Raw genomic sequence first — 23,769 nt, forward strand, 5'->3', positions numbered from 1 at the left:
AGAATTTCAATACAATTCTGACTCAGAAACCTTTCCTACTGTGCAGTCACAGAGTCATTTATTTTAAACATTAGTTATATTTCAAGGTAATTAAAAACTATATAATTGACTCTGGAATATTCATTGCATTCTGGAGTTGTATTTCATTTCATTTTTGTATTCGCTTGTTAAATTCAAGTACAAATGCATGCTTTTCTTTGTTTCAAGAGAAGAAAGAAGTTTACTTAACAAAGGAGACTCTGCACCTAAGAGCACCTTCACCACATAGTAAGGATGCATTGTGAAAGAACCAGTGAGCCTCAGTGTGCCTTAGGAGAGTTTCAAAAGTTTCATGATTTATCTGTAAATTATTATCCCATGTCTGAGTTTAAGTCCATAAGCTACCACCCGCCACTAGATAGATAGTTACTATTCAAAATAAACATTCAACTTACTGGTTTTTGTTTTTTTGTTTTTTTGTTTTTTTTTGTTTGTTTGGTTTGTTGTGTTTTTTGAAGACTACATTTGTTTCTGGCTTCTTTTTAAACATATTTTGAAAAAATAAATAAAAAGTTCTTTGTAAGATTTCACCTTAAATTCCTTTGGTTCTCTTGTCTTTGTGATGACTGTTCAATGAATTCAAAAGAAAATGTAAAGTGTAGTGTAGAGGTTGTTGAACGTTTTTACAGTTATTAAGGAGGAGCGTCTCTAGAATACATTATGGCATTAAGTCATCAGCCAGGCCTCTTAATATCTTTATTTTCTTGCAGGCCACATGAAGTTTAGCATGTGATCTTTAAATTTGAATTACTCTAAATTCTCGAGAAGAATTTAATAATATCACCCTATTCCTAGACTGACAAATTGTCTAAGGTCACTTAGAGTGACCTTACAGAGTTCAGTTCTGTTATACTACTTCTTTAAAAATAAAATAAGAAAACTGAGGGATACAAGAGGATCTCATACAGGGAACAATTATTAACCTCAATCCTGGAGCTAGCTATGATGAAACATACATGTACTTAGCAGAGAAAGGATGAGAATCAAAAGTCCAGGGTTATCTAAAGTTCAACAACAATATTCTATTTAAAAAAACACCACCCAACAGCAACAAACCAAAGATAACAATATAGTGGTGCCATCAGTCAGTCACAGGGCTCCATAGATCATATGTCAATACATTAAACCATGATGCCTTCTAACATTCAGCAGAAAGTTATCATTTTTTTCTTAATGGCCTTGTAATATTATTCTACTAGATTCTTGTAATGTTTCTAACTTTCTGCTTTAATGGAGGTAATTAGGTTTTGGCTCCACACATCAGTAAGAACATTTTGCTTTTTGTTTCTTTTCCTGGCTTACTTCAGTTCTCACAGTCTTCTCCATGTTGTTGTCAACATCATTTCTTTCAGTGATTGAGTCTTGTATCACATGTGTACTCTTTGTTTGGTGGTTTATTCCCTGGGAGCTCTGGGGGATCTGGTTGGATGATATTTTTGTTCTTCCTATGGGGTTGTAAACTCTTTCACCTTTTTCAGCCCTTTCTCTAACTCTCCCATTGGGGAACTTTTAATCACTTTAACTGAATTGAAGATATATCCAGAACTCTTTCTTAGAGCATTTGTAATTCATAGAACATAGATGTGTGCTCGGTTGTACAGAACCTTGTAGTATTTATTTTCTGTGTTGCATTCTTTCTGTATCTACATTGGAAATCTGTAGAAGGAAGAGATAAGGCACCAAAAGCACAGTGGTGTTTATCTATGGTGGAGTACACAGACATGTGTGACTATATGTTCATATTCAAATGTCGTTGTGTGACCACAGCAAGGTCTCTTCCATTCCAATCAGTCGGTTTAGAAATGAGAAAAGATTATAGACACACTTTCCCATCTACCAAGGTAACTCTCACTCAATGCCGCAGACTTGATGTCTTAAAACACAAAAACAATTTGCATCACTATTATTGAAGGGTCAATGTCAAGGCGCTAGCAGAACTGATTTCTACTGGGACTGCGTCCTTGGGTTAAGGCTGTTTTCAGTGTGGTTTTCCCTCTGTGTCTTTACGTGTCTCATATCTTCTTAAAAGGACACCAATAATAAGTGCCAACTCTAAGTGGCCTCATTTTAACATAATTACCCTTTTAAGGATTCACCTCCCAGTGTAGTCAGATATTTAGGATCTAGTGGCTAAAACTTGATCATGCCAACTTGAATATTTCAATTCAACACCAACCAGAGAGCTGAGCTAGGGTTTTTTGCTGTTGTTGTTTTCTTCGTTTGTTTGTTTGTTTGTTTGCAGACTCTTTTGAAGACCTATTCAGAAACCCATGAGAAGTATCTGAAATTATATAAAGTGATAGATGTGCTAATTAGATCAATGTAATTATTTAATAGAACAAAGAGATACAAAGTATACTTATATGCGGTAAATATATCCTATCTGCACTTGTAACAACTATACCAAAGAATTGAAACTGCAACTGATATTTTTCTTTCAAAGGAATTTTAAAGAATAAAAGTCTCAAGATGTTTCTTCTAGTATGGGTGAGAACCTGCTCTTGATTCTCAGTAAAACCTGGGCAGGGTGGGGTATGGCTGTAATCCTATGTCTTCAGAGCTATGACACAAGGATGAGGTAGTTATTCAAGGTCACCAGCTCTTTAGGGAGCTCCAGTCTAGCCTTGGCTCTGTGACATAGATATAAGAAACAAACAAACAAAGAGACTAAAACGAAGAAAATAAAATTACATTAATCACTATCAAGCTGGAGATCTGCATAAGGTAAATGCTTTTTTAAAAGTTTTGTTTAGTTCCTTATTTGAGTGAAAAATATTTTTTGTTGAAATACTTCATCAAGTACATAAACTGATGCTGAAACACAAAGACAACATGGTATCTTCTATTGCTCAAATCTATTCCGGTAACTCAGTTGACATTAGCCTCTTGGAGGATGGGCTGGACCTTAGAGGAACTTTGAATAGAAAGAGAACTCCACAGTTTGGAGAAAGATAGTTTCACTGTGCACATTTCTGGGCTTCAGTGAGACCATTTAGTGCTCATTGCAATGTTTACCAGTCTATTCAGATATTAGGATGCTTCATATGATGCAAATCCATTTCGGTGTGTGAGATGAAATTGACCTCTATGTCTGAAAAACATGTCTGCACACAACACTATCTTTCTGTTGTTGGTGGAGATGTTACAAATTTGGGCAAATTTTTTTATATGTAGATCAGACTTTCTGTGGAAGAATAATGGCAATGATGATTTACATTTTAGAATTTTTTAGAGAAACTATTTAGAAATGATATCCTGTTACTATATCCATTACTATAAGGAACAAGACAGTGCAGAATTAGAAAAGAGGTTGCTTTTTTGCCAAGAACCTGTTTGTTGAAGATTAAAATGTCTTTCTAGCAATCAGAACACAATTATTATTATTATTATTATTATTATTATTATTATTATCATCATCATCATCATCATCATCATCATCATCATCATCATCATCATCATTATTATTACAACTTGCTCCCTTTTCTCCGACACAATCTCCCTAAATTGGTGGCCAGTGAGTGCCTGTTTTCTGCAGCATGCTTAGAAATATGTCTAGAAATATCCAAATTTATTAAATGAATGTTTTTCATACTTAAAATTGCACATTGATATGTCTTTCTCCATACACACATTGAGATTTTTTAAAAATCTTATCTCTAATACCATATATTTTGTATGGTCCTTGTTTCTGGAAACTATAGCTCTGTGTTCAGATTTCTCTCTCCATCCTGGAGTCTGTTAGTGATGATTAAGGTCATTCGGGCATTTATTTATATATTCTTATATGTTATTCACATTCTATTGGTTTGTTCCTTTTAATAATTAAAATGAAGACTACAAATTCAGTGTTTTCTTTGGTTGAACCTAGTCAAATGCTGATGGATATACATAAGGCGATTGTTTCTGCATGAGTTTATACATGGATTTCGGTATAACTGAAAATCATTTAATTGACTAAAATTAATCTATTGTTTAAGATCCTTTATTGCAAGTAACCTTCCATATCTTCCAAATTTAAATTCAAAATAGTGTAATGTATAATGATATGTGAATTAATAAGTAATTTTAGAGAAATTTAAATCAGGATAACATTATAATAGAATTTGTATTGATTTATGGCGTCATCCTACTATTTTATACATCTGGATTATACTCATAGATAAGCACTTCTAGTTTTTGGACACTATTGAAGAGATAGCACTTTCTCCATTACATAGTAAAGTTTTCAAAATTCAGTGGCTGTCAGTGTGAGAATTTGTTCCATGATTTTCCAATGTCTTTGATTTGTCTGATGGTTACTTAATGTTGCAGTGTGCTTCAAAGGCTGTGAGAGTGAGGGTGATATTACAGTCTTGTTCTTTATGTTCAATGGTTTTCTTTATTGGGATTATATCCCCAGGTATGTGAAAATTATTTTGATTAGGATTATATCAAATCCATAAATTCCTTTGGTCAAGCGCACATGTTAATGATGTTATTTCTTCCCACCAATGCACATATGCAGACTTTTTCTTTTTCTCTCCATCTTAATTTCCATGAATTCTCAATCACTTTACATAGAAATTATATGTCTTCTTGACTAAATTTATGCCTAAATATTGTTATTGCTATTATAAATGTGATTGTATTGTAGTCTTTTCTTTTTTTCAGAAAGGTTGCTATTTATATATTTTTCTGTGCTTATTTTTACTCTCTGCAGTTTAGTCATTTTCTTGTGAAATATAATCAGCTCTTAGGCTTTTCAAAATATGTGATCATGCTGTCTGTCAACAGGGATAGTTTAATTTCTTCATAATTCTATATTTTGAAAAGCTTTTCATTTTAATTTTAATATTTCCTAAGATATACGAGATATGTCAAATAGAACTGGTTAAAAGGAGCATCCTTATTTGCCACAGAAACTAGTAGAAAAACTTTTAGCAGAAAATAGATATTTGTTTACTATTTATTAAGCAATTAAACATACTCCAGTCTCACTGGTAATTCAAATTATATATTAAATTATATATTTTCTTCTAAGGGTTTTACATTTCCCCCAGTGCTTTCCAAGAAAAAGAACTGTGTGTTTATTTTTAATTTCTAAGAGTCTGGTGTGGTAGTAAGGTTGCTACGCATTGGATAGTTTACAATAAACCTTACCTTGATGTTCATAGTGACATGAAGCACTCCATTGAATCCTACAGTCAGACCACATGAAAGTCCAGAGATCAGGTTTTCAGAGCATATCCAGAAAGGACAAGTAGCGGTGGATCCACAGCAATGGTGAGGAAGAAAGCTTATCCAGGCCAGGCGTGGACATCAAACTTACCACCACATTTGGCTTACCTCACCTAGCATTGGCTCTTTGTCGGTCTGCTTTTGAAATCTGACACATGAGCAACATGACTTTCAGATCTGTAGCACAGGGGACATAGAGAAACACAGACGAGGAAATCAGAAAAACAGCCTGGCACTGAATGAAATCATAAATTCTTCCATATGGCGATGATATGATATTGACAACTCAGTACAATTATTATACTTTAAATGAATCTCCTTTTAAAATTTAGACACTTTCTCTGAAATTCTTCCAGTTACTGTCCACAGCAACTTATATTTCATGATAGGTCCTAGCCTTTTCTGGGACAGAAAGATTTGCATTTGTGTGGCTCCTGCGATGCTGAAGCACAAATACCACGTTTTGATTATCGTTGGAAGTTATTCTAGGTCCTGGTTTACTTACAGTTTTGTTCACATGAAGCATTATGTGGAAATGTTCGTGAAGTAGGTGCTGTTCTGAGCATAGAATAATGACAACGAGTACTTGTATATTAGAGAGCAAGAAAGAATAAACAAAATGGAGAAGGAGCTCTGGAAATCATTTGGGACATTTGTTATTCTTTGCTGTAAGTTTTTCCCCTTTCCAGATGCTTATATAAGTTGAGCCAAGCATTTTCAATTCTATATATAAATATAAAAAGTCTCTAAATGTAGACCATTGTTATGACTAAGCCTCATTTTTAAGGTTTCATTTTACTTTCTTCATAAGGTCTATTTTGATCACAACTTTTTTTACCCAGATTTCTCCAGGATTCATCTCACATCTTAACCCACCCAATTCCACGTCCATGCCCCTCTTTTTTCCTCTCCCTGTGATATTCAAAACTTTGTAGATCATTTCTTTATTCTTCATATACCAAAACTGTTGCTATCTTATACATGTCAGGAAACATTGGGGGTTGAGGGTACAAAACCAAGGAAAACATAGTTTCTAATCACAAGATGCTTGCTTTCAAGTGAGGAGCAGACATTTTTGTGTGAGCTTCTGGGAAGGTGGGAGACAGAATTTGAGTTCATGAGTTTTCCATTTCACTGAAGGATGAGAACATAGGCTTTGCTCTCTTTCAGCCTGAGGAAATGCTGAGTTTCATTATGTCTGTAAGCTAAGAATTGGCTGATCCATTGTTGGGTCTCTCTTCCTGTGTGTGAACTCTTTCTCTACCTGTTGTAGGCTGAATAAGAATGCCCCTCAGCTTGCATATGCATTATATTATTATACTTTGTTCCTAGTTGGTGGTACTATTTGGGAAAAACTAGGAGGTATGGCCTTGTTGAAGGAGGGGTGTCACTGAAGGTAGGCTTTGAGCTTTCAAAGACTCAGGCCAATCACACTTAGATTAGTAGTGGCAAACCAAGACGTTAACTCTCAGCTATTGCTCCAGGTCTAGCCTGCTTGCCTGCCACCATGCTACCCACCATCATGGTCATGGACTCTAAACATCTGAAACTGTAAGACCCTAATAAACTCTTGCTTTGATCACAGCGTGTTATTGCAGAAGTACAAAAGTAAATATGACCCTCAGTTTTGTCATCTGTAAAGAGAAGAATATAAAGGAGACTTCTTCAAAAGGCAGTAGCAAAGGCTGAAGATGCTGGTCCTGGTAAAGCTAGGATGATGATTGCCACATTGTACACATTTATTATATGGTGGCTATATCATACATTACTACATACATCAGTTTATAAAGTATGTATCAATACCCTATAAACAGAAGAGTACATAGTGAAGGGGGTTAATGTGACAAACTTTTGCCCATAGGAGTAAGTAGATTGCACTATTAACGAAGTTTCAACATAGGCACCATTTTGTGTACTGTCCCTTTGACTTTAGGTTGAGAAATCAGTAACTCCCATTAAGTAAAAGGCACCAGATGACAGCAAGGTGAGCCAGGGGAAAACAGCGACATGTCAGAGAGTTTTGTTTTCAATTACTGTTTAAAAGTGTTTATTGGACCAATCAGTGAACAGCAGAGGGGGTCATTAGTCGTGTGTCTCACTTGTGAGCTAATGCTTATGTTATACATGCTTAGTTTAAAATAGTTGAGCTATACATATGCCTACTGGTTCTTTACATGAGTGTTCCTTTGCCTCCAACTGCTCTTGAGTCCTCCCAGAGCACTTCCTGAATCCAGTCTTTTGGGCTCTGAGAGAAGCAAATGACTCAACTTCATGAAGATTTCTTCAGGTGGTTAGATACAGAATTGTTTTCTTTGTTTTGTTTTAGTTTTTGCTTTTTTTTCACTATCCATAAAGATATACCTGAGGTATCTCTTTTTGATGTAATATAGATATAAGAACTGTTTCAGATGGTTCTAAATTCTGCCTTTGTAAATGGAATAGCACACATGTGATGATGAACTGGACCTCCAAAGCCAATGAAGTCACCCAGGAAGAGTGAGAAAGACTGAAGCATGCTTGCTGTGTCATTGTGCCTTAGTATTGACTAGCGACGATCCATTCTTCTTGAAAGGGTAAAAGGGATGAGATTTTTATGGTTCATCTCAAGTTTTATTAAATAATTCAAATACAAATGTGCTAAATGTTGCATGAACCATAAGTACCTAAAGCAGCCTGAACACACACATACACACACATACACACACACACACACACACACACAGAGAGAGAGAGAGAGAGAGAGAGAGAGAGAGAGAGAGAGAGAGAGAGAGAGAGAGATTAGTTTTATAGTATAGCAAGATGCTTCTATCTAGGTGAGGAAAATTCTAGAGTACTTTTACCAAGAAAGAAAAATGTGTGGATTCACGTGCTAGATTAATGATTCTGTCGGCTGCATTTATTCACCTGTGCTATTCCCTGGAGGCAAGAGGGAACCAGGAAAGATGTAAGTAGAAGAAACAAGGATGCTTAACTGATTACTCAGCATCAGCAACATCAGAGAGATGAGCAAACTGGAAGAGAACGATAACCGTAGTACAGAAATAACGTCAAGGGGAAATTCAATACTGCCGAAGAATTCAATTAGAGAAAGATGGAAATGTTCTTTAGTTTTGGCAGCATGAACTTACGTAGACATTGATTATGAGGACTTTTTAGATGAGTGCATCCTAAGTTTAGAAAGAAATGTATGAGTATTATAATCAATAGTTAAAATGTAGATCAATGAGTTAGAAAGGAATGAAGCATCTGAAAAGGGGTTAATTTTATTAAGGAAGCAAAATGCATAAGTTATAAGGAATATTTTTATAATATCCACACAAAATGAAAAGCATTTACACTTTGCTAACAACTGTGGAATGCCGGGCACTGACATTCTGAGTTCTTAGGTTATTCCATTAACTCTCCCAATCTTGCTGAAAAATAACTCAAAATTTTTGTTTTATAAATGAAGGAAACTTAGTTTTCCGAATCACAATATAATTCATAAAAAACGAATTCATTTTTTTTCTGTGCATCACAGTGCTCGTTTGTTTGGGAAAATACACCATTAAGGATGTTTTTAGAAAGATAAATTGAAATGAAGCTTTGACTATTCACACTCAATATTAATTTAAACTTTGTTATCAACATGAATTGTACTATAAAATAATGCCTCTCAGGATTAAATTGATTTCACTTTATATATTTCTGATATGTTCACATTAATTGAAACCCATGGGCTCCCTCTTGTGACAAGTCTAAACTTGTGACCAACTAAATATCTCTCTGTGGCTTTTCAATTATTCAGAAATAATACTATGCATAAAATACTAAATTTTAACTATTACTTAATTAAATATGTGTTCAAAGGGCCCGTATTTGATCACTTATTTCAGTTTATTTATAATTTCTGCTTATATGAAACTATGAAAAATTAAGAATGATTTTGATTTTACTTTTTCATGATAAAGGTGTGTTATTACATTTTTATGAAATGTCTGTAAAATGTTTGTCCTTTTAATGCTTGGTTTATACTGTGATGACCTCTCACTGTTGCTGTGGGATTAAACTTTGTGCGTAGTTTCTTGGGAACAAACTGTATTCAAACCACAGCAGTCTCTTTTCCTATGCCCTGCTTTTTCATCCTCAATGTTACATAGCTGTTTGCAAGTGCAGTCCAATGCGCTGTATATACACACATGCTTAGGCTTATGATGGGAGCAGAGGCTTAGGAAGTTTTCTAGTTTAGATGTTGATGTGTTTGAAATGATGAGACATTCATAGACATTTTCCACATAAAATATTAATTTTTAAAATATTTTTTCTTTTAAACCCAATTCAAGTTTCACATCTAGTTAGCAGACAATTTTGAACAGACACTGAACACTTAAAGATACTTGGTTTATACAACGTATTAACCCATGGTCAAGATATGTTATCCTGTGGTCAAGATAGAATGTGTCATTTTATGTTCAAGCCTTGAGAAGCTAATTCCTTCTGCTTTAGGGCATTTGAATTTGCATCTGATTTTTGGTATCATTTAGACTGGCTAAGTAAAAGTGCCTAAAAGAATATCGGAGAAAAATTACTGTTTCCTTCCCGAGTCACCAGTTTCTACTTTCAAATTTGGAGAGACTACCCCTGACCGAGTGAGCATATGTGGCTATGTATGCTACCTTCCTGTCTGTACACGCTCCACATCCCAGACTTTTTCCTTTGCAGCAGATGTCAGGGCCAGGATCAGTTCCTTTTTGTCTTTGCTTTGTATCGTTTCCTAGGAAACTCATGATGCTTAGACATAATAGGGACTGTGTTTCCCATACACTTGTACAATCATTAGGATTTCTGCAACATGTGGTTTGCGAGGCTGAGGTGACAGAGTGGGGGCATGCACTGAGCTTTGACAATCCTTGCTGGTCTCACTGATTACTCTGATTACTAAGTACTATCTCACCGAGGTTGAAAATTAAATCCTTAGAGAACTTTGCCTGTTCTAAAAAATCCTCTTTTTTTTTTTCTTTTAATTAGTCGCGATTTAAGTGCCAGGGTGAGCATGAGGCAGAGATTAAGGTCCCTCAAATGTAAATGTGGAGGCCTTTAGAGCCATAGCAATTTCTGCAGGCAGCAGGAAAGGTAGATGAACCAAGTCCCTGGTGATTTCTAGGGAGGAAAAGCCTCTTTCAGAGTTGACTGTAAAACTTCTTCGGTGTTCTTCCAGTGTGCCTTGATGACTCTGTCCATTTTTCCACCTAAAATGTCCCTGGTGATTCTCTGCCAAATCTTATGGGCTTAATCAAGGTTGTCCTCTCATTAACAGTTCACTGTCTGCTCATAATGCTTCAGTGCTGGCTCTATTGGCTCAGCAGCCAGAAACATTTTTCTCTACCTAAGAAATTCTAAATTTGAAATTCTGACCTTACCCCCCCCCTGGATGCTAAGATTCAAATATGAGTGCATATTCAAATGGCGGGTGTTTAAATGAATCCCAGCTGAGCACCAATAGCAGACATAATTTCATTTTCTTCTGTGACACGTGCTCTCTCACTTAACAGAGTTGAGTAGTTCTTTTTTCATTCTTTATAGTATTTTGAATTTGTCCAAAATAGGCTAATGCAGTATGTAGAGGTGGACCCTGGCAGTATGTTCATGTATCTGGGTTATCTGTCTTGCTTCATTCTGTGTGGCATTGATCAACAAATACCTAAATCCCTGTGACAGCCACACATCAGGGACATGTCTGACTCTGCCTAATTCCTCAGGGCACAGGCTGATGTCTACACTCTTAGATGGCATTGAATAAAATGATGATGTTTAAGATATAAAAAGTCCAGGAGGTGTTTTAATTGACACATGTAACTATAAATGATAGCAACTGGCCTAGAAAATATTACTTTAAATGACCCTAGCTGTATCACTGAATTTTGTAAAACAACTACAGGAAATATTTAATGTGACTCTGATGCAGTGTATACATATATGTTCAGGAGTGATTGCTAGGAAGATGACTGTTCTAAAAGGCCTGGGAGACTAGGAAACTTTTGACAGGGGAAATCAGAAGTGTGCAGTCCAGTGAAGAATTAAACTACGGGGAGTAATAATATGGGCTGATGCACTCAATATAGCAGTAATGCCCTCTGCAAGGAGAGGAAATAATTCAGTTCCCCCAGGCTGCGTGGAAGCTAAATACAGTATGACAAGAAATAGTAGCAGTACTCATTATGTCTGATTGCTAATTACCCCTTTGAATGATTCAGTTATGCCTGCTACTAGATAATTAGTTTGCTAATTTATGGCTATGGTACAAACTAGTATTTTAATTTTCACAGCACAGTTTTCACAATACCTACAGTTCAGATAATATCTTCCTGTTTTATTCCACTTTAAATTGCTTTTCTGGATGCCTATAAAAGAGCAAATATCCTTGCCTTTTCCACACGTATTTCATGCAGAAGTTAGACACTTTTGGGGATTTATTTAACTTCAAACTGAAGAAAAACAGAACCCTATTAAGTCTTATTCATTCCTGTTAATTTTGCCTATTTGGTAGATAGAGTAGGCGATTTTTTAAAAAGGATTCTATCAAATAATTCGGTTCAAAACCTTCAAAATTTAACATTCCAACAAAAGGTATTGACCGTCTTTAATTCCTCCCATTTTGCATAGTTCTGCCGCATTCCTAGGACATGGTTCATGCCAAGTTATCTTTTTGCAATGTCTGGGACTATTCCTCTGAGGGCAGCTGTCCTGAGACCAACTTGGCCAGTACATGTGCACACTGGAAACTGAGAATGAGAACCAGGTCTGTTGCTTCCCGTTCTTTTTGGGGTTGATGAGGTTAGCACTACAGAGAGTGATGAGGTGGTCTTCTTCAGTAGGTTTAGTTTTCCAGTTTTCTGGCTATAGTACCTTATACTGCTAATAAAAAAAGAATATTGTATCAAATTACTTTTTATCTCTTTGAAGTGTTTGTTAGTACAGCATTCCTCTCAGTCTTTAGATTCTTTCTTGTAGTTAGTGATAGAAAAGAAATAGAACTGAGAGAGACAGAGAGGAGAGGAGACAAAGGACAAGGGAAACATAAGCAAATGCCATCTTAGAAGAGGAACTTTCAATTGAGAGGATGTTTCCATAAGATCAGGGCATAGACCAGTCCATAAGGCATATTCTTAATTAGTGATTATTGTGGGAGGACCCAGCACATGGTGAGTGGTGCCATCCCTAGGCCGGTAGTCCTTAGTTCTGTAAGAAAGCAAGATGAGCAAGACATAGGTACAAGCCAGTTAGCAACACTTCTCCATTGCTTGTCTACCCGCTATGCGACTAGATTCTGGTTTCCTGGTTTCCTTCAGTGGGTTATGATCCAGAATATGTAAAAGAAGTAATCACCACTATTACTTCTCCAGGGAAAAATCAGAAAAATAATAGATTTTAGTGCCCGAAATATGCTTTCAGAGCTACAGTCCAAATAAATGAATTTGGTAAATTCATATGAAAAATACCAATTTAATCATATATTTCTTTTTGTTTCTATACATTGTGCATATGTATTCTCTAAACAATTGAGTGGTATTAAGAGTTAGACCATGAACTAAAATAATGTCTTTGTAGATTTTGCATTTTCAGAGTTGAATTTTGAATACTATAGAGAAAGTTATTTTAACATTGCTATGTTCATGACCAAGTAATTTGGCTGTGAAAAGTTGCATCAACATGCTTAATAAATAACAAAGATAAAGAGATTTCAGTAAGTCACTTAATTTGATATTTCTAATATGTAAGGTGAGTGCCTAACTCTTGGTTTTTGATAAACATGCTTGGCTTTGATTGCAAGGGAGAGCTCACACATTAGAATGAGAGTGTTTGTCAGTGCTTCTCTAACCCTTTGCTTTTTACAAGCCTCTTTGTTTTCTTTGGGCTTGGTTTTGGGTTTGTTATAATGTTCTCAGCCAATGTTTTCCAGTGCAGCTCAGTGTTCTAAAGGGCAGCCCTAACTGCTATTTCAGTGAGCATCAGTCTAGTGTTTATTACACACTGGATCTGTGCCCTTTATTGTCAGCTGTCTTTCTTGAAATATGTGTTTCCTGACCCATTTAATAAATGGTTCTCCACAGTTCAGGCACAGTGACTCTTCTCTTCCTATATGTACTTCTTTTTCTTAATACTTACCCAGAAGGCAGTCTGTCTAACAATCAAAACATCATATTGACCTTTCCAGCTCTCTTCAGGGGGCCAGCAAATATGTTGTTGATGCCTTCTCCGCCTAGTTGCTAACTAGAACTCCAACTCCATTTGGTGCTGCCCAGGTTCAAGGCAATTGTCTTCAAATGTGTAGTTCACTTTCTGTGACTTGTTTTTAATACTGTTTATCTTTCAAAATTAAAAATGCCTTAAAATGTATCACAGTCATTTAGACAATTTACACGTGGTTAAAATTCTCTATTATTATGAAACTCCCTATATACTATCTTTTAATTATAATTATGAAAATATTTAGTTTTGTTGAAAGTAGTAAAAGTACAGAATTGATGTTCAACATAGATATAGTAGTATGTGATAGTATATCATATTTCCATTTTAATTCTCATACAGCTAAAATGTTTTCAAGTGTTTGGGAGACACAGTTATACCTCTTAGAATGATATTGTTCACAAAGAATTATTGAATTTACTATGGAGCTCTTAATGTATTTTCCTCTAAATTACTTTGGAACTTTTGTTGTCCTAAAATTCAAATATACAATATTATCATTTAATAAAAATATCTATAAAATAAAACTTATTTTTCTTCACAGTTTGTATATTTAAGACATTTGGAGAATTTTTAAAGTAATATTTAGGTCAATTCCTGATTTCAGAATCCTAGCCTACAGGGGTAGCATTTATTTAGACATTATGGTTAAAATAAATGCAGTAATATATTTGCTATTGTGTTAGTTAAGAACAGCAGTACGGTGCACAAGGACATGATGTGGAGGTGACAGATATGGCTGCAGCAAACTATCATTGCATGGCTTATTTCTTTTCTAGTTATACATTTGTGAGCACATATGCATTTTCTCAGCAAATCTCATTAAGAGATCAAACTATAGCTCATCCTTACAGAATTTAAACCAATAGAAAAGAAACGTAAGCACATATAATTCATAAACCAGTCAAAACCAGACACTATAATCAAACAAATATCTTTAACATGCTGAGACATCACATAAAAATCAATACACTATGTAGTCTGAACTACTGATGTGGCTAGACACTCATATTTGTATTCAATGGTTATAGTGTAAATGAAGACTGTCTACCAGTCCTCTGGCTGACTGTATCTCCTATGTATACAACTACCTTTCAGGCACAGCTTTTGGCCCTCAGCTTTTTGAAGAATTGTCAAGATATAAGCACTTAAGCGGCTTAAGATGTAGGGCTTAGTATTCGTTGACAGCCTGTATGTAATAGTAGTAGATAGGAAGAATTCATTAGAGCCATAGTAAAATTGAAATTTCAACTGCCTCTTTGAAAAATCTGTGATAATTATTGTTATTTTCTTGCTTATTCATTGTTTTCCAAACTCAGATATAGGTCAACTCTATCCCAGCCATACATATATACAATTCAGGTATAAAATCATTCTTAGAGTTGTAACTAGTCAATGATTTTCATTTGCTTTATACAGTCCAACCTCAGAGGTGCAATAGCTCTATGCTCTAGTAGCCTGGGCATTTATTAAAAATAAAATGTGTGTGCTATGGCACCAAGGATTAGCCAACTGCATTCCAGCAAGGAGGACTGAGAGCATCTTCCAAGTGGTGCAGAAGATATGTCAAGGAAGCAAATTTTAGCCACTGTCATAATTTAAAGGTGGGAGTTGAACAGTGATGCCCAGTGATGATCTGCATGAGATAGATACAGATTAGAATTCTTTAAAGTCAATGTTTGTTTAAGAAAATAGGACAAACTTTAAAAACTTGCATGGGTGAGTGAACTTCCTAGATAACTGTACTTTCATACAAACTACTGGGAAAATCTTCTTGGTCTTGATGGATTACTTAAAACATTTGCTGGGTTGAGGATCAGCAGTAAGAAGGGACAAAGAGAGTGGAATTCTTGCTGATTCCCTTTGCTTTTCAAAGGGCTTTGTATTTGAAAAGTTGCTCGATTCATAATAAAAGTAAAATCATTCTTCCACATAGGAGCCTTGAATCAGCGGTCATTCAGAAGATGTGGCTGTACTGGAGGGTTAAATCTTTGTATGTCTCTGGTGCTGCCTGTGCCCTTTTCACCCAGTAAAAGGAAGCAATTCGCACTGCAAGTGCTTCAGGAAGCCCTGGTTTAGCATTCTTTCTTAGGTATTTCTTCATTTCTCAATAGCTGATTCACAACATCTGTGGAGACTTGTCTAGGTCATCCAGAAATGAAGGACTCTTCCCAATAATACCAGGAATGTGGAGGTTCTCAGGAATCTTTATGCATGAGCAAAAGCTAATGATTGCATACAGCAGAATTCTATACATACTAGAAACTTGGTACAAAGAATAGCTGTCATGGTTTCTAAAAGACTTTATGCAAAAAAGAATCTGAATTAAGTTTTCTATGGCATAAACTGGAGTATGTATACATAGTATAAAGTGCAATGTTATGCACAATAGGCAAAAACATAAGTCATCTCCTTCACAGAATTCAAGGGAATTGTTTGGAGGCCAGTTCTGAGGTAGTGGCTTGTTGTACAGGTAAATCTCTGGCAGACTCCTGTGGCATCCCTTGGTTTTCAATACAGTCTTACTTCAAAACATTTCTTAATGTTAACTCGTTTTTACTGAAATGGTTTATCAGGACTTGATAAGACATAGATTGAGTCTGGTGTATAAGAAACATAATTCATCCAATGTGGAATGTGAAACTGGAATCTTGGTATTATTATTATTCCAGAAAGAAATATAAGTTCATCATGAGAAAAGAAAATCCTTTTAGTTAGAACAAAGAAAAACAAGTTCAAATAGAACAAGTCTCTGATTGAGTTGTTTCTCTGAAGTGCTGTTTTACTAAAAAAGTACTCTTAAGTAACTTATATTATGGAATTTCTAGAGAAAAATATAATAGTTTGTGGGATACTGATGACTTTTACTCATATCCAAGAACTAGGTCATTGTGTGGTTAAAAGGAAAAGTAAATGGCCTACATATGATAGAAGATAAGCAAAGACAAATTTTCCTATTACCTTATATTTATCTTCTTAAACAATAAAAATGTAGTACTTTAATATTAACGAGATAGTTCAGTTATCCGTTTTTTTTTTCTTCTATCAATGCTAAGTTAATTGGAATGGAACTCATCCTAGAGCCAATGTCCATATAATTTTTATCTGTTCTACTAGGATTCATATCAACATGAGAACTTTATTTTCCCCAAACTGACTTACGTCATTGTTTTACCTTAGGTCCATTCATCTACTCTGATTTCTTATGTTCCCAGACTAATATTCTGTCCTGTCTGCCTTAACATGCTGCTTCTGCTGGGGAAGCACTAACTCATCCTCTGGGTTCTCTGATAGTGAGTAGCTAAAACCCTTCCTTCAGAACTCAGATCAAACAGACTTTCATTCTTTTTGTATGGTATTTTATAGGACTCTTTTGTTTAGCACACAATTTATTTTCTAAAACACAGGAAGACAGAGTCCAGTGAAGCAAAGAGAAATGTTTAGCTCCCTGAAACAGGCTGTGTGAGATATTGTTCCTGAGTGCTTAGCACAAATGTTGATTCATTGCAGGCTCTCAAATGGCTTTGAATTCAGTACTGAATGGCCTTTCAAGTTCAGATCATACATCTGATTGCGGCTCTGTATTAATGAACTAATTGAATACAGTATCCAATCAGGCAGGTAGTGCATGCTGCTAATATGAATACTGTAGAGTCTGAGACTAGAGAGAGAGAGAAAGAGAATATTTGAGAATATTTGTATTTGTGTCTTCATTTTACCAAAGAAAACGCAAGATTATATTGTGTCCTATTGATCACACAAACAGTAAGTGGCACTAAATGGAGTATCAACCCTGACTCTAGAATCTGCCCAGGGTATACACTTTTCATTCATAAGTTCCATTTTCTGACCTGTTTATAGATTATTAATTATGAAGGCATTAGATTCATTTTAATTTGTATCAAATAAAACCCTGAATGTCTCTATTCTCCGGTCATGTATTCTATATATACTAACAACTATGTTTATTGATTTAGAAAATAATTTTTCCATTGTTTCCCAGTAACTAGAACTTTATAAATGTTGATTTTATAATGGGTTGTGCAGACTGAAGATCATAAGAGATAAATACATTTCTAGTCCCAATTTGTTCTCTGTTAGCTAAACTTGTTTTTAATTGTCACTCTTCACCATGTAGGTTGATAATTTCATATATGATTAATATATATGGAATTGTACTTTTTGAGCCAATTGTCATTCCAAAGAGAAGGCAGAATGTCGCCTTTAAAAGTGGCATTTTCTCTGCATTAATAAGAGGAGTAAGAGCACTCCCTTCACCCCTGATAGACTCAAAGACCAGAGAAGCGGTTCCATGGACTCTCATCTCCCCACAGCCACATGTGTAACCCCAACTGTAACATAAACTCTTTAATTTCCAAAATCCTTGGGTGATAGGAATGTTTTTCCTCACTATTTTTATCCCACCTCTCTTTTTACCTGACAAAATGTCTCACTCTCCAATGCCACAAGGAGTTTCAAGCACACACAGAGGTTTATTTTGTAGCATTCCAGGCAGGACATCACTAACAGTTCCACATTTAGAAGTATCACTTTATCAGATGAGAAGTACATAAGAGATGTACTATATAATATAATCATAAACCTATAACCTACTGTTTCTTTAACTGTAATAGCATCCATTTCCTCGTATTTTATTGCTCATTGCATTTGTTCACTTATTGCTCATTTCTAATGATTTTTATCCTCAATTTCAATCCACGTTTTATTACTGTTGACTCAATTTTCTGAACAAATATAATTATGATTATTCAATAATTTACTAAATATAAACACATAGGGAGAAACCTATATTAAAAGAAACCTTGTCCATTTCACTACTATTTTAAGCCATTGACGAAAGTTTATTAATTTTGACTAAATACTTATATAGCAAAATGCTGAGAGTAACAACCAACGCAAGAGGTAATTACTAAGCTGTTCAAATGTTTCCTGTTGACAAGTATTTTGCTAGTACTCAGAAGTTACTTGATAACATTTAGCACTTATTAAAATTCTAGTTATTAGTAGAAGGAAGTACAGTACATATGGACATAAGATGTGATTGTATAACTCGTCATAGATGCTATGAATACATTTTATGAGACAGCAAAACCATCTAGAAGAGATATGTACATTAGACTGACAGCTCTCTAGAAAAGCTTTAGAAAAAGTATTGCACGAGTTCTCTCTCAAAGTGCTCAAGACTTAACTGGGTGACCAGGAAGGTAAGGGAGATGGTCAAAAAATTGATAGTTAGTTAATTGTCATAAACACAGCAGTTAGGAGGCACCAATGAGAATGTACAAGCTACGAACGAATATGAACAGACATGCAAGAGGCATGGGTCAGAGCACTGAAGTCACGGTAAGGTATGTGGAGTAGACTATCTTAAAAATGCAAAGGTCAGGGAAGGATTTTCAACAAGAGAAACATTTTCTGTTGTACTGTTCTCTGCTGTATACAATTAGGGTACAGTTGTTAAAAGCTTTGCTATGGGAAATGGGAACTTGTAAGGAAAGGCAGTGGGTTGAGAGGATCTTCTCTTCAATGGCCTCTATTCAATCTATAAATAAAGTGCTAGCATCATGTCCTATGGGCAAGGAAGAAGGGTGTGTTATAGCAAGCAATGAAGACGTAAAATACCATCTGTGGGGACACTGGACAAAGCAAATGTCTAAGGAGTGATTGCTGGCTGTGCTGAGTTCCCTGTTCATGTTGTGGGGGCACAGCCTCACACAGTTTCATTCTTTGATTGGATGCTAATGGGGAAGCACAGAAAAATGTCATGCCCTAAAGCATAAAAAGCATGTTTGCTGGGTAGATTTGAAGCAAAGTTTATTATTAGACAAAAAAAAATATGGTTTTGGAAATGGTTGAAGTGATGAATCTTGAGATCTTGACTACATACAGGATGAAGTAAAGATGGGATAAGAGGAAGAAATAAGGAATCCAAACCTTCTAGTGTGTAATGTGCATGGAGAAGCAAAGGACTAAGGGACGGTGATGAGGAAACACTTTATTTTATTTTTTGTGATATTACTGAGTTCAAGGAAAGACAAAAAAAATGTCACCTGAAATAAATTTGAGACACTTGGTGAAATTTATATGAACAATCACTAACCCCCAAGAACTCCCTACTTTTATTTCCTAGAATTTAATTCTCCTAGCTCTAAGTACATGTAATAAAGGCACAGGAAAGCGGTGCTGTCATGTATCGGTAGTAAGACTGCATTGCAAAATATTATTATTTCTTTTGGATAAAAAGAACTCTGAATGTACAAGTGAATAAGAATGATTCTTGGACAAATATACAGTAGGTTTCATTGCTAAAAGGAGCTTAAAAATCCATAGCTAAACATCTTATTCTCAGACAACCCTAGAAACACCTTTCCTTTAAATGTAGAAATCATGATTTGATGTTTTTCATAATAATGAAGAAAAAGTTAGGATATTCTACAGTAACTTTTATTTTAAGCAAAGAACAACCACAGATTTACCCGCTGTGGATTCCTGTCAATATAAAAAATTTCTTCACCGTGTAAAATTAAAAGAGTATTTTAGGAAAAACCACAGAAGTGCTGTGATGAACAGTGAGAGTCTTCACATAATCATAGCAAGGATAAATAGAAACCTTTACAATTGGAATGAAATTAGAAATAAATAAATAATTCAGGGACCCTATTCTGGTCTTACATTTAGTGTTTATAGAATCTTGGATCTCAGGAGTAAGTTGGTCATACTTACTGAATTTATGGTATGATATGGAATATGACTATGTTTTCAACTAGTTCCTGAATTTATTAAATGTATACTCATTTGAAAGATTGCAACTAGCATTTCAATTCACCTTAAATTTATATGATTAAAGTTTCTCAGCTTAAATTATTGTAAACCTGTTTATAAACAGATTCATAAAATATCTTTAACATTTAAAAGAAGCAAACTATTTCATTTTCTGCAATGTTTTCTCATTTCCATTGTTTATAAAATCATCCTTCAAACTGATAAAAGTTTTAGGAACATCTTTCCAGTTAGTGCAAAAGGACTCCTGAATATATTCTCAGTTTCACTGCTGAATGGGACATTTCTAGGATGCCTGTACCATTTGTGCAAATATTTTGCCAAACTGCAGTTAACACCTTGATCAACACCTTCTTTAAATACTTTGGTCTTCTCCTTTAATTGAAGAAACAATATGGAAACATTTTCCTAATAAGTATTGGAATAGGAATACTTAGAACTGAAAATAGGAATACACACACTTTGACTAATATTTATGCATCCACTTACCTTTCTGCATTTTTGTTATTTCACTCAGTTTATTTTAAATTTTCTGAGAATGAACATGAGTACACTGTATTTTGAACATTTATATCCAGTTTCTATGCTTAATATTTCCACTTGAACTCATGGCCCTTCTGTTATATTTATTTCTAACAATTTATGTGTGTAAATATGTATGAGTGTAAATTTGTAAATATTTATGTATTAATAATAGCCCTTTGGTTGCAATTGGTGTTACTCTTATGTACACGTATTGAGGTTGGACTCCTTCAATAGCCATTAATTCCTTGTAGTTCTTCAGGTAGGGGTGGAACATCGTGAGGCTTTCATACATTGCATTTTCACATTAACTGAAATGTTCATTGCAGGTCTTGTGTAGGTCTTGGGTAGCCATATTGCTAGACATTCATGTCTTAGAAATCTCTGTCACATCAATAAACACTATCTTACATGTGTAATCCTGGATCTGAGGTTTTTACCCTCTTTTGTTGGTGTTTCCTGAATTATGTGTGAAGGAGTTGGTTACAGATAGAAAGCTCACAGGCAGTTTATTCTATGCATTTTAACCAGTTCTTCTGTAGTAGCCTCAGTCCCCTGCATAATGATACTTCTTTGCTCAGAGGTGAGAATAACTCTTCTCTACAGATATAAGGATAAGGATTTAGAAGGAATTCAGAAACAGCTGAGCTATTGGAGAGGGATATACCAAAGTCCCCCTAAATAATTTAGATGACTTCCTTTACACTCGGTTGCATGCCAGACCATGACTGTCAGACTGTATTGCTGCTGAGACATTACACATGGAGATATCAAGTTGTAACTGACCTGGAATTACTGCACAGGAAAGATATTCCTCCATGGTAAAATAATGTCACTTATATGTTGCTGAAAGGGAAGTGACCAACAGCAACGTCCTTGACCTACACTGTTGAAGTGACTGTACACATAGTATTATAAAGGTAGCCAAGAATCCATGGGTAGAGACTTTTGGAGACCTTATAGAAGAACTTACTACTACCATATTACTTAATTAATATAGTTTCCTACCACATTCCAAATAAATTTGTCTGAAACAACAAGGCTTACAGGATCACCATGTTGATCAAAAATTATAGGCTCATGTGTCTATTCACTGAAGACTTGAGTATTTAGGCCCATAGGTATGTGCTATGAATTTTGTGTTATGATGGCATTTGTTTGTGAATTTAGAATAGGTCTCATGTTATTGTCCAGGTTGTTCTTATATTTCTTGTCTGAGAGATATTTCATGATTTAGAGTAAATGGGACTACCTAAGTAAGCTTCCATGCCTGATCCTAGCTAAACTATCGTAAGGAGATAAAACTAAGTAAAATAGTATTTAATATCTTAAAACAAAAAGTAAAAATATACTAGACTCAATGATGAAATCATCTTTACTTTTACTGAATTATATTTTATTGAAATTATCATTATTATTATCAATATTATTTAATCTTTTTTACAGTCCAGTCATTATCCCCATCCCTGACTGCCCTCCAACTGTTCTGAATCCGATTCCTTCTCCCCTGTTTCCAAGAGGATGTCCCCAACTCCCTACCTCCACCCTACCAGACCTCCCCACTCCCTGGGGCCTCAAGTCTCTCCAAGGATAGGTGCATCTTCTCTCACTGAGGCCAGACCAGGCAGTGCTCTGCTGTGTATGTGCTAGGGGGTCCCATATCAGCTGGTATATGCTGCCTGGTTGGTGGTCCAGTGTCTGAGAGATCTCTGGGGTCCAGGTCAATTGAGACTGCCCTTCTCTTCAACTTTCAGCTTTTCCCTAATTCAACCACAGTGGTGCCCAGCTTATGTCCAGTGGTTGTGTGTAAGTATTTGCATCTGACTCAGCTGCTTCTTGGGTCATTCAGAGAGCAGCCATGGTAGGCTCCTGCCATGCATGTCCTTTTCCATTTGAGTTACCTTACTCAGAATGATATTTTCTAGTTCTATCCATTGTCTACAAAACTCAGGATGTTCTCCTTTATAATAGCTGAGTAGTGTTTCATTGTCTAAAAGAACCACATTTTCTGTATCCATTCTTCTGTTGTAGGACATCCAGCTTCTGGCTATCACAAATATGACTGCTATAAACATATTGGAACATGTTTCCATATAAATATATGTTGGAGCATCTTTTGTGTATATGCCTAAGAATGGGATAGCTGGATTTTCAGGTAGATCTATTTCTAAACCTCCAGATTAATTTCCAGAGTAGTTGTACCAGTTTGGAATCCCAACAGCAATGTAGGAGTGTTCCTATTTCTCCACATCCTTGCCAGGATCTGCTATAACCTGAAATTTTGATCTTAGCCATTCTGATTGGTGTGAGGTAGAATCTCAGGGTTGTTTCAACTTGAATTTCCCTGATGACTAAGAACTTTGAACATTTCTTTAAGTGATTCTCAGTCATTCAAGATTCTTCTGTTGTGAATTCTCTGTATAGTTCTATTACCCCATTTTTTTTTATTAGATTCTTTGGTTTTTTGGAGGTTAGCTTCTTTTGGATATTAGCCCTCCATTCAATGTGGGGTTAGTAAAGATTTTTCCCAATCCATAGTTTGCTGATTTGTCCCAATAACCATGTCCTTTGGCTTACAGAAGCTTTTCAGTTTCAGGAGGTCACATTTATCAACTTCAAACTTGTATGCAAAACAATCCAATTTCAGAAAATATTCACTTTCTTTCACACTCTTACACCCCTGTTATATCCCTGTTTCCTACAATTCTACAATTTCCTGTCAAATGTTGTAATGTGATTTAATCTGAATAAGAGTCTTTGGATATTCTATTTAAAAACTCATGTACAGCTGACATAATGTTAATCTTTACCTCTTTCCAGCTTACCAAATTTAATACATTGCCATGACGCACTTGTCACAATAGATGAGTCAGTATTGACAGAGAAACAAAGCCTGTTATATCCATCAGGGTTGACCCTTTTTGTTGTTCACTGTGGAGCTGTGACAATTTCATAATGACATCT

General features: G+C 35.4%; 1 protein-coding gene across 1 annotated transcript in view; it reads left to right on the plus strand.

The window, feature by feature from the left end:
- Ralyl (RALY RNA binding protein like) overlaps window positions 1-23,769 on the plus strand; it is a 680,590-nt gene that overhangs the window by 247,227 nt on the left and 409,594 nt on the right. The gene's annotated exons all lie outside the window — the stretch shown is intronic.

Source organism: Rattus rattus, chromosome 3, assembly GCF_011064425.1.
Source record: "Rattus rattus isolate New Zealand chromosome 3, Rrattus_CSIRO_v1, whole genome shotgun sequence".
Lineage (NCBI taxonomy): Eukaryota > Metazoa > Chordata > Mammalia > Rodentia > Muridae > Rattus > Rattus rattus.